We start from the raw sequence: 12,507 nt of genomic DNA, 5'->3' as shown, positions 1-12,507 counted from the left end.
TGCTTTACTGAGACCACAGGAAAAGTCCTGATGGAACCAAAAGGACTAGACTCGAGCTTGGCACTAGCTCTGAGCAGACAGCTTTGCAGGCCCTGTTGAGCAGGGCAGGCAGCAGGACCTGGCCATCTCTCTTCTTGCAGAGAAGGGCAACATGCTGCACTCAGAATATTGTTTGTTTTCTCCTAACTTTTAGAGGCACTGACTTCCAAGTTTGTTGGGCCAGTGGTGACTTTTCACGTACATTATGCCCCTTCCTTTGAGATACTTGTAGAAGCTGTTGCATTGTTGCAGTGCAGAGATATTTCACACCTATTCAGGCATGTCAGTGTAGTTTGGGGCAATTTTCCACGTGCCTCATGATGCCATTAGGCACTGGCAGGATACATAGTCACACTGAGTCCAGAGTCAGCGCTGGAGTTCAAACCCTGCCCAGGCCCATGGACACCAGGCACTCTGCCAGACCTCTGGCCCCTGCTTCTCAGTCCATCATTACCACCAGAATCAGGACAAGAAGACAAAGAAGTCCAGGCAGAAGCCTGGGAAAACCCACCTTGTCCAAGGTGTCCTGCTGGTGCTTTCCCTGATTGGAAAGATTGGGTGGACTGGGGTTTGAAAGGATTTTTTGCCCTTTTACACAAAACTTCATCACAAAATGCTGCACTTTCTGCTACTCCTTTTGCTCTTTTGTCTTTGGGAAATTATTTTAGAGAAAAGTGGTAAATTTCATAGCTGCTCTTTATCCAGAATTGGTGGATGAAACAATTCTTCTCTCTTCCTGAGAAAGGGAGCTGTGGGAAGAGCCCCTGGGACCAGGCAGGAGTTGTTGCCCCTAGAGCATGCTACAGAGCATTTTGTTGAGCATTTAGTGCACCTGCAAAAGGAGCTGTGCTATTTGAAGGGCTTTGAGCATGTGTGTGCATGTGTGTGAGCTATTGCAGCTAGACAACGTTTTGAAGTAAGCACTAAAGGCAGGAAAAAAAGCAAGGTCAGATTGAAAAAAATGATCTGTCAGAGAAAACTGAAGGGATATGCAGTGAGGGCACAGTGTTGGCTGGAAACAGATCTTTGAAAAAGTGCAGGAAGGAGATGAACAGCCTCCAGGCATTCACAGTGACTGTCTTCAGCAAGGCACGCATTTCCACACCTCACAAACTAAAGGGCAGCACCAAGCACTGCTCCACCACCAAGATCTTTACCCTGAGGCAGGACGTGACTCCTTCTCCTAAAGGGTGTCCTCAACCTCAGGCCTCACCCCGGGGCCACCCTACTTCCCTCTGGGGCTACAAGGGCAGGGGAGTGCCCACGCTCAGCAGCTGGTGGCCCACACTATGATCCAACGCTGGGAGCAGCCTGGCACCAGCAGTGACTACCCAGCTGTGAGACTGCCTTGCCCTGCTGCTCACCCACCTCCTCCTCTCCTTCTTCTCCTTTAGCAGGACTGTGATTTTAGTCACTAATAAGTGTCAAGACAGGTCTGGCCTGTGGGTGCCTTTAAAAATGTTTTATCCTGGTTTATATGTGCCTAATTTGCAGGAAAAGCTGCAAATTAGACCAATGTAATTCTAATGAAGTAAATTTGTCCTATTTTATCCATCTTAGACTATTTTAAATGGTATGACTTAAATAAGTGTACCTGTGAGCAGACTACCCCTGTCAAATCAAGGAATCTGGAGTCACTGGTAGTGCAGGACCAGGTTTCTCTGGCATGGAATACAAATAATATATCCACACAGTTATTTTTCACACTAAATATAGTCCTAATTGGTTTCCATAATTGTTTTTGTTTGTTTGTTTGTTTCTAATTTACCACTTCTATGTCTGTATTAAAGCCCACACTGAAAGGAAAAAAAGAAAAAAACCTTGTACACAATGTCAGTTGGAAAACCCTGCTGTTAACTGAAAGTCCTATTTTATGAGCAAATTCTCTGTTATGAGCAAATTCTCAGCGTTTAGGGTCCTACTGGTCCTGAACAGAAATCTCTTGTTATGAGTCTATGATTACATTGTGCTTCCTGATACCAGTGCACATCCTACCAGCAAGATGCCATCCCATCTATGCCTTACAAAACTATAATTAGATTGTGCAGTGCTTCCTCCTACTGAATGAGATTGCTTTTATCAGAGTATCACTGACAGCCATAACAAATCCTCCCACCACTTGATTAGAATCATCAAAGAGTGAACTGTGATGGGCAGAAGATGAACTGATTAGCTTCAGATAGTTGCTGCCAAAAAAAATCACAAAAAAAAAAAAAACAATGGGGAAGGGGAAGAATCCTGGGAGAGTATGGCACACTTCAGCACCTGTGCCAGCAGGGAGAGCAGGGAAAGACTGGGAAGCTCAGTCAGGGGCTAAGGACTGAGGATGGTTAAGTGCTCTGTGGTCAGCCCAGCACTGACACCACACAGAGAGCACTTTGGGGCACAAAGGGAATGGTATCCCATCCCACCACCCCACTTCCACCCCATTTTCCAGTTGTAGGGCCACGCTCCCCTCTGACTGGCAGAGCAATCTAAGCCAGAGGAAAAAGCAGACATTCCCAGGTGTATAATAACAGTCTCAGATTTCTGGCACACCTGGCTTTTCCCCCAGGGAAGCTTGTTGTGCTGTGTTTTGGTTTTTCCTTGGTCTGTGTCTCGTGCTCATAAAAGTCAGTAAGAGGACACACTTTGACATGAACTTACAGCATTTGGAGCCTATTTTCCCAGGAATTGAAATGTGTCAAGAGTGATCACACCCTTTTTTGCTCTAATTTTTTAACAGAAAATGCCATGAAGGAAGTTGAGGACTTCCACTTCACTAGAACACCTGCCAGAGACAGATTTAAGTCCCCCCAGTCCATCAGAGCATGTGCCTTGGTCACCAGCAGAGCATGTTGGAAGGCAGAGGCAGAGAAGATGTCTGACAACATAGCCACTGCTCACTTCCACACCCAGCTGCCACTCACCTCCTCCTTGCTGGAGGCATTCAAAGATCCAAGCTCACAGACCAGAGTGACCAATGTCAAAAAAATACCTCTCCCAGATGAGGGACCAAACCTGATAGGGACACAGGGGGGTGGGAGGCTGGCCCCCACATTTCCATTTGCACAGTGAATTTAGGCGAGCACCAACAAACAGAGAAGCAACAGGTTCTGTACATGCCAGGGGCTGAACATATAAGATGCAGGAGATTAAAAGAGAGTAAAAAAGACCTAGTGGGTGCTTTTTGCAAATAAAGACTATGGTGTAAAGAAATATATGAAATGCAGGATCAACAGCCCAGCCTGGCCACTGCTACCAGCCAACTGCGCAACATTTTAAGGCCACTCACAGCAAGACCTGGAAATCACGGATATAAAACATAAACTGTGCCTGTGGATTTCAGCATTAAGATAAATTTTTTCCAATGTATGAACATTAATGCTTCTTTAAAGGAATGTGATGAAATTTCAAGAGAGGCTGAGAGAATGTGGTATTTGCAAGGTCTGTGCCTGATAGCTTGCACACAATGGGAAGAAGAGACAGAACAAATGTGATGCATACACTTATATCCCAAGTGATATGAAAAGTGTTTGTGCCAAGTCACTTGGAAAATATTATGAAATTAAATAATTCATTGTAGAAAAATATTCTTTTACAAAGCAAAGAGGTGTGGGGAGGGAACAAGCTTTATATACAAGATGGAAATGTGGATTAAGCATCAAAATAGATTTAAATAAGTGAACAACCACTGTCAGACCATACCGCATTTTGACAAATATATCTATAAAACACAGCACACCCCTGTGAAGGGAGAGAAAGAAAAACCAGTCTCAGAGACAGAGAGGTTTGTTATGCAGTGACTGAGGCACAGACTGACCACAATCAGTGTAAATCCTTCCCCTGATTTGGGTGCCTTTTCTGCCACATTGCAGATCCTCGCAGGAGAAGCCTTCAGATCTATGTTCTGAAAGTGGATCAAAAGTACTAAAATGCAATGTGATTGCAATAACTGCAGAATAACTGCAAACTGATGTTTTGCATCAGGAAAATTGTGATTGCACAGGAATTTTTGGGATGAACCCAAACTTCCACACAACCAGCATTAAAACTGCTGCTGCCTTTGGTAGGATCAGTCCTGACTTTTGAGAAGCAGGTAACTAATGATTTCCTGGGCTGGGATTTGAACCATCAGTGAACAGAGTACAAGGATATTTACTGAAAAGGACAAAGCAATTATGTAAGGAAGGGGTTGTATGGGACCACCAGTGGGTGAACATAGCAGGAGAACAGATATGAGACACAAAGGAAGATGTTAATTGGTGGGACTTGTGAAAAAGTCTATCAAGGTCACACAGCTTCCTTATCTGAGTCCCTGTGATTCATGCACAGGTGTCACGAATCCCAGTTTAGGATCCTGATGACTACACCAAATTGTCACAAATGAGTGGCTTAAGTTACTTAAAGAATCACCATCAAAGGTGTTGTCAAAACCAGATTTTAACATAAATTTGTGGAAAATGAAACAAAGTTTTGTGGCAAGATTTCACTCTATTACCTAGTACACAGATGAATCATACAAAGGAAAATGGGCTTGGAAGCACTTTAGAATGATCTGCACAGAGACTGGGGATGCAAAGGATAAGGGTGTGTAGGGTAAGGGACACCCTCCTGCTGGCACGTGAGGCTCATGACAGGACCCCTTGCTTCAGAGAGGACCCCTTGCTTTCTAAACCCTTGACATGCTCTGGGTGTGGCTGAGTGCAATCTTACCAGTCCCAGACCTGGTCAACAGTTTATGTCTAGAGGGTTTAGCAGCACTTAATCGTTGGCTAAGTTAACATGTATAAAGTGATTCTGTAGAACTTACTACACTTACAACAGTGACTTAGTTACACTCCCATCCTTCACCTCAGCCAGGCACCAGGAATTCCTGGTATGGTCAGTGCTACTTTCACTTTAGCCATGCAAGGGTTTCCAGTGTGGTCAAGAGATGCTTCACTGCCCAACTCGTGACACAAATGCCAAATTCCTAACAGCCATTCCAGCAATCACAAAGCAGTCCCGAGGGCAGGGGCAGATGCACCACCACAACTGGAGAGCTCAGAAGTAGGCACTGTTCTCCAAGTGTAGCCTCACCCACGCTGAGCAGAGAGTAAGGAATGTTCCCACAGTGTTCTGTATCAGAACACTCTGAGAGAACTCATCATCATCACAGAGGAGCTCCATACTGTCCTCCCTCATAGTCCTTCTGGAGAATGTGGCATGTCCTCTAGCAGTGTGACAGAGGCTTGACCATAAACAGAACTGAAAGAGCTGTGACAGCCAACTGGCTCATAAAAATTTTGAATATCCTAGGCTTCATGGGCAGAAAAGCAGACAAGGCAAGCTTTGTGATCTTATTTCCTTGAATCTGTTTCATATTTCACTTTTATTTCCTGGGAAGGAGAGATAGAGACAGAACACATTAATCTCTGTCAGGAGCAAGTCCAGCCCTCACTAACATAACAGGAGAGGGCCAAGCCAGAACAAGCACTTTTCAGTGTAATTGCTTTGCTTCAGCAATTTTGTTTTATCACAGCTGATGTAAGTGAAGGCAAGTGAAAGGGACCTGAGAGCACAGCTAAAAAATGACATAGCACACAAAAGGCTTCAGCTTTCTCAAAGACAGATCGAGTCTGTCATCTTTATCTGACACTAATTGGGAGCTTTTTCATTATCACTGCCAAATTCTGCCCTTGGCTATTTGCCCATAAATCTTTCTGACATTTTCCAGTGGGAGTTGAAGACAGATAATCTGAGGGCAGAATCTGATAGGGGACTGGTAGAAGGACACAGTGGGGGCCCCAAAGACTTCCCTTTGGAATTCTTCCTTTGTCCTCACTCGGGCACATCTGATAGCTGCAATGGCACCAGCGCAGGCTTTTCCCCATGTCAGGTGTAAAAGGGGGTGCATGAGGTTTGCTAGTTTTGAGAGAGATGGGATTCAGCTTTAATTTAATTTTATTTACTTGGCAACTTTTGGAGGTGAGCTGGAGACTGATTACACTTTTGGAGAGCTTTACAACTACTTTCAAATGCCGCATTTGAATCATACTTGGGAAGGGACAGAGTGTAGTGATTCTGATCAAGAGGCCACTGTACACCAAGCAGCTGGTGGTGCCCACAGCAGGTGACCCAGACGGGTGCCTGTACAGGCTGAAACCAAAACTCTCTTTAAAAAGCAAACGTATCTGAAACAAACAGAATCATACAATGGAAAAGGTTCATCAACTCAGGAAAAAAATGTGGATGCATGGACCAGAAAAGGAATTTTAAAGTTATTTTGAGCACAGGATGAGGTTTAGCCTTATTTTAGCACTTTCTCTTGTAAAGATACAAATAATTTCACAACCCTTAATTTCCACAGAACAGCTAAAATGCTGCAACATGCAGAGAGGCCTTTTTAATGTACCAGAAACCCAATAGGGAAACTGTATTATAATTAAATAAGAGCACTCCACTGTGCAAATGGGCTGGCCATATGTCCATCTTGTTTGGTTTCTGAGTGTCCACACAGTTATTCACAGGTTTGCTTTAAAAATTGTGTCTAAATTGAAGCCTGCTAAATGGAGGAACAAATAGCAGCTTGGAGAAGGAGGCTCCTCTGTCTACCCACCTTTTCCTTTCTCTGTGCCTCATGGCTTGATTTGCTTGCATACAAGTGTGACCATTGACCATTGACCATTGACCATTGACCAAGGATAAGTGTCATGCTAGAAAGAAGGTAGCATTGGACAAAACACCATTGCTATTGTTTGTTCAACTCCAGTCATTCTTCTAATCTCAGTTTTGTGTAAAAAGCCTGACTTCACACATTGGCTTATGTGTTACAACAGAAACTGGAGGACAAATTATTACATTGCTTGCCTTACTTTGCTGTAATGCAATGTTATGTTACTTTGTACAGAGCAGGCTGGAGGGCAGAACCAGGTAAGGAAATTATTATGTCTATGTGACTGTACTTCACAGGAAGCCCCAAGATGAATCAGTGCCCTCTGGCAGGTTTTGTGTGAACACAGACTGAAAAGATGATCCCTGCCTTCAAGTGCAATTTAGCTTCAAGGGTATTTTTGCCTGAGCTCAGACTGGAGCAGCAGTGATAGAAGGTTCTTGCCAGGTGATGGAACTGGAGAGGTCTCAGTTCACATCCTGGCCCATCAGTAAATAAATTATCATGGCAGTTTTTCTGGTTTCCACAGTGGGTTTTCCATCCCATGCGACACACAGAGGCCTGGAAAGATGTCCTCTGTCAAGGACACGACAGATTCTGTAAAGCCAGCATCACTAATCCCTTGGAAAGAAAACTCATGTGCTGTACAGCCACCAGGGACATCTAAGGATCTTCAGGACTGTAGCAGGGTAGGGGTAAAGGGGAAAAATTGGAAACACTTCACAGGAAGGTGAGGTTCTTGCTGCTGTCCAGGCCATCAGTCCCTACCAGTGCTTGTTAGCAATTTTTTTGATCCTTCCCATTACAGATCTCGAAGGAATTGCTGTAAATTTTGTATCAGCTCCTCCACAGAGACAGGGCGACTTCAGCCATCCCCTCTTCTGCCTGGCAGCAGCAGAAGTGCAGGTCAGGAAATCACCATCCACATCAGTTCACATCATTTACAGTCTGTGCTGCCAGCTCCTTGATTTTCAGGTCAAAAGATGAGTAAAAAGCAGTAAGTGAGGAAAAACAGTGTATTGCAGGGGAAGTGGAAGCTGGGAAGAGGCTAAAAATACTGTGGCAGATCTATGAAAAAAAAGGGAAGAACTACAGAGGTGCTGTGGGCTTGGGGGAGGCTTGTCCAGGGGTAGGGGTCCAGGATGCCACAGTGTGGATAATATTGTAGAAGGAGGAAACAACAACAACAACAACAACAACATGGTCCTGATTATTATGGTGGAAGTAGAGGGAAAACCTGGTCTCATAAGAATATATTTTTTTAATTAGTTCAAAGTCATTTTCTATTGTACTAAATACAGAATATTTATGGAGTAATACCTGTTGCCATTCACCCAGGCTCATTATGCACAGGTTCATTTTAAGGGTGATTTTTGTCTTCTAATCATTTTTGTCCCATCATTAGATTGGAGTTTATGAGATAAAAGATGCCCCTTTTTTTTCTGCACTCTATGCCCTGTATTACAGTTTATAATTGGGAAAAATTGAAGATGCACTTGGTAAAGAAAACAGTCCAGACTAGACTCCAGAATAGACAATTTTTCCTTCAGTGTTTCTAACTCAATCTTTCCATTTTCAAATCTTTCAGAGCTAATTATATACTAATGCTACCAGCTTTAAGCTACCAATCTAAATCTCTAGCACTGCAAGGATGACTGACAAATGTGTTCTGGAATGAGTTTCGTGCTTTTCCTTCCTCAAACTCATTCACATTTGTCACTGGGAGACAGAAGGGGAAAAAAGCAAGCCAAAGTACATTGTGTCACTGAGGATTGTCTTTCATGGGGACAAGAGCTACTCATATGCAGAGTAAGCTTTAGTGATACATATATATCTATATACAACTAGCTAACAATAGCTGTTGATTTTGGTTTTAATGAAATTAGTTAATTTAATTAATTTTAAACTTTCCTTACTAGCATTAATAAAAATCAGCCCCAGTGAAGTGTTGTTGCTGCTCTGGAAACCAGTTGCTCAAAATCTCATCCTGTTCCTCTTCAGGCTCAAACCCATTGTACATCAGTGTGTAACAGCTCTCTGGAAAGTTATGGATAAAGGTATGGATGGCACATGAAATATTGCAGGTCAGATATCTGTCCTAACCTCTGTTACATGATGTGAAAGTGGTGTCCATTTCTTCTGGTGTAAATTTCCAGTATCTGTTTCAAAATTAATTAAGGATGTGACCATCATCTGGTGTAAATGGCTCAGATGCCTTTCTGTATTCCCTAAAACCAGACTAATTTCTCATTCCTACAGAGTTCTGTCAGGAAGGACTGTCAGTTTCTAGTTGCAGGGGTCCCTAATTCATTCCTCAGTGCTAGCCAAGCCCAGCTTTTCCCTCCTTGTCTTTCCTCTCCTCTCAATTCATTCTAATACATATTTTTGAAATACAATAATCTTATTTTGGATTTTGAGCACAATGAGATTTGACTCTTTTGTTTTCAGGTAATTTTGTATTGTTCACTTTAGCACTGAGTAGTGAGAATTAGACTGGCAGAGTTGTAATTTTATGTCATCTTGCCAGAAATTACTTGTTCATGAACAACAGCTCTGCAATCTGAAAACAGCAGTACACAGCATGCTGTGCAATGGCTGCTTAAAACACTTACCAGGTGCTCAGTGCAAGCCATGTTTAAACCAAACAAATCTGTTCCAAAATTTAGGATGTGGGAGATTAAGAGTCTTACTTTATTTTGACAATTCTTTGGCATTTTATTTTTTCTGCTGACTGCAGTTTATACACAGATGTTCTGGGAGGAAAAAAACACAGAGGAAAGGTACACAGGCAGTGACAGTTCACTGTCTCTTCTGATACAAGATGAAAATAGCAAGTGGTAAATAGCAGATCCAGAATGAATAGAAGCCCTCTTTAAATTTGGCTGAAGCTGTCTGACATAATCACAAGTTTGGAGGGAAGACTGACAGACAGACTGCATAAAAATAAATATGAAAAAAAAGACTCAGTTCTCCCTTGAGAAACAAAGCATGCATTTAAAAGAAAAGAGCAGTTTCCTTAGCCCAGGCAGGGCATGCCTGTCTGGCAGGGAGAGTTTATGCACAGCCATTGCCCCCTGAGGATGCCAAGGATGCTTAGACCAGTGAGGAAGATGAGGCCCATCCAAAACCTTTACTGCCTCTGCCTGTGGACTCTCTGGGGGCAGAGACCTGGCCAGGGCGGTGTCCCTGAGCCAGTGTATTAATTGCAGAGGGTGTGCTTGGAGCTGGGCTGGAGTGTGAGAGCACCCAGGTGCAGCTGGAAAATCAGATGCTGTGGTTTTTCCTCAGGGAGTCCATGTGACAGATGTGCTGACACCAACATGTTTTGTGTGACAGAAGGATGTGAAGAGGCTCACGCTTGGTTAAAGAAAAATAGGGGAAGTCTGTGCATTTTTGTGATCTCAAAGTTGCTAATAAGCAGGCACGCACTTATTGTGTCTCAGCATAGCTTAGCAGGGTGCACTCCTCAAGAAAATTAGAGGCCTTGACATTACCCTTCCCAGGTCTGCACACCCACGGGCTGCTAATTACTGACGGGCTGCAAAAGGGTTGGCATAGAGAACACCTTCAAATTGCAGACAGGCACTTCCCACTACTGCCAGCACAGAAATCATCAAGACTCAGGCTGCCCTGTGCTGTAAAGCTTTCCTGAAAGCTGATGCTGAATTTGTTCAACTTTTCCTGGATTTACAGCATGAACTCTTAGATGGTTTAAGATAATTTGTTATACATGGCTCACTTATTCTGTGGACAATTATTGAAAGATGCTGGAAACTTTTTCATGCTTGTCAAAAATTACACTGATGGGGAACTTGACAGTTTCAACAGAAAGCTTTGCAAACACCTCTTCTACCACAGTTTGTTGTGGTACAATAAATAGTAAAGAATCTGAAAATATCAAAAGGGAAATAAAAAATACCAGCAGCCAGCAGCTCAAGTGTTGCCATGCTAATACTTGTAAATTGTAAATAAATAAAATGATGGTTCTCATTTTAGCTAATCACTGTGCTAGCGGTGCCCAATTAGCCTAATAAATTGCCAGCAAAACAACTCAAAGCACCCATGCAATTCCTTTGTCTCTCCCTCCCAGGCTTTTCACTTGCACAAATTTATTAAATCAAGACATAAAGTATGCATAATAATTCTTGGAAGTCAACTGCTAATTTGCATTGAAAAATCAAACAAATAAATGTATTTTGTATGTGATGCAGGGTTAAGAAAGGGCTGCAGTGTGGTATTGGATTGGATAGGTTGTATAATACAAAATTTAAAGACAGAATGGATTGAAGGATCTGCATGGACAATTGTGTCTATGAGTTAGGCTCAAGATGGGCTCAGTGAGGCTGTAAGGCCAGCTGAAGTACCAGGACTATGCCACAGGACTGATTTCTGTGGGGTATACATGTGGGGGTTTATGAGCCTAAAAATCCCAAGGTAACAGAAGTAAGTTACAGAGCACTGTTAAGGTTGGGGAGCCAAGCAAACAGAATTTAGGATCTGCCAAGACTGAGGTCATTGGTATATAATACATCCCATGGCAGTCCCTCAGGACATGTTCATACACCAGTTTCCCATAGGACCCTTATCAGACAGGCCATTTTAATCCTGAACAGGAGCCACAGACACAGACAGAGTAACCCTTTAGCCCTTGTTCTGCTACAGGAGGAGGATGAAGGACACCACTGTGGCCAGACCATGCTGGATGCTCACCAGTGTCGTTATCCCATCCTTCCTGCTGTTGCGCAGAAGTGCCAAGCAAGTGAAACAACCTCACTCCTCAGTGGCTATCAGCAGCTGAGTGCTCCTCAGCTCCTGGTGCCTGGGATCTGATTTACAGAAGTACCAAGCTCTTTGGAAGACAAGGTAAATCAGGCAGAGCTGCACCAGGTGAACCAAGGGCAATTCTGCTGCTGATTTCAGCAGGGTCAAACTCAGATCAACTCCCCCATTTCCTTCCAAACCTGTATCTGAGCAGGAACCCCAGAGGAATAAGGGAAGAATGAAAAGGTGGGCACTGAAAAATACAGCATGTGCAATCCTCTCTCTCCACTCGAAGCCATCCTACCTAGCTGGGAGAGATGGAACCATCTGACAGAGTCTCAGTAGAGAGCAATGAGCAAAAAATCAAGGTGATGGGATTCATCTGCCTTGACTTAGATGTTTAAAAGACTGATGTCTGAGCCACTGTATAATCCCTTAATAATAGAGTATGTATCTCTGATACTCTAAGCCAAGCATTGTCTAAGAGACCTGTTGCCTGACCTGTTCCTGTCTGTTGACTATATTGGTTTAGTGCAAACATAAATGCATACATAAAATGCATACTTTAGCATTTTTGGTTTAGCATCTACTTTGACGCAGCAGAAGAGCAAAGCAGATGGTACTGAAGTCCCCAGTGTCCACTCCATATTCATATGGGGTTTGGTTTAGTCTTGATTTGGTCTGGCTCCCCTAGATCAGCTATCCTACCTAGGTCAGCTATTCCACCACCAGCAATTTCAAAATTGCTTGAAGGATTCATTTAGATCACTGTGCCTTTCTAGAGATAGAAGGACATTTGAGGCACACCTGGGACAGAGGTTTTGGTTCAATTTCCTCTAAAAGGAATTCAGCTAACAACAGAGAACAACTTCTCCAAGAACTGAGCTGACAACAGACACAAGGATGAGATTTGCTTTGGAACTGCATCATTGCACAGATCCTAAATACTGCTGTACATGCATCATATCAACTCAGACTCAGATATTTAATTTTCAGATAAGTGAATGCTAGGCTTAGTGACACAGATAATAAAACCCAATCATATTATTTTAACAAAATCAATCAAAACTATT

Source organism: Pyrgilauda ruficollis, unplaced genomic scaffold, assembly GCF_017590135.1.
Source record: "Pyrgilauda ruficollis isolate IOZ18807 unplaced genomic scaffold, ASM1759013v1 scaffold51, whole genome shotgun sequence".
In the NCBI taxonomy this organism is placed as follows: Eukaryota; Metazoa; Chordata; class Aves; order Passeriformes; family Passeridae; genus Pyrgilauda; species Pyrgilauda ruficollis.
Note: the sequence above shows the minus strand (reverse complement) of the source record.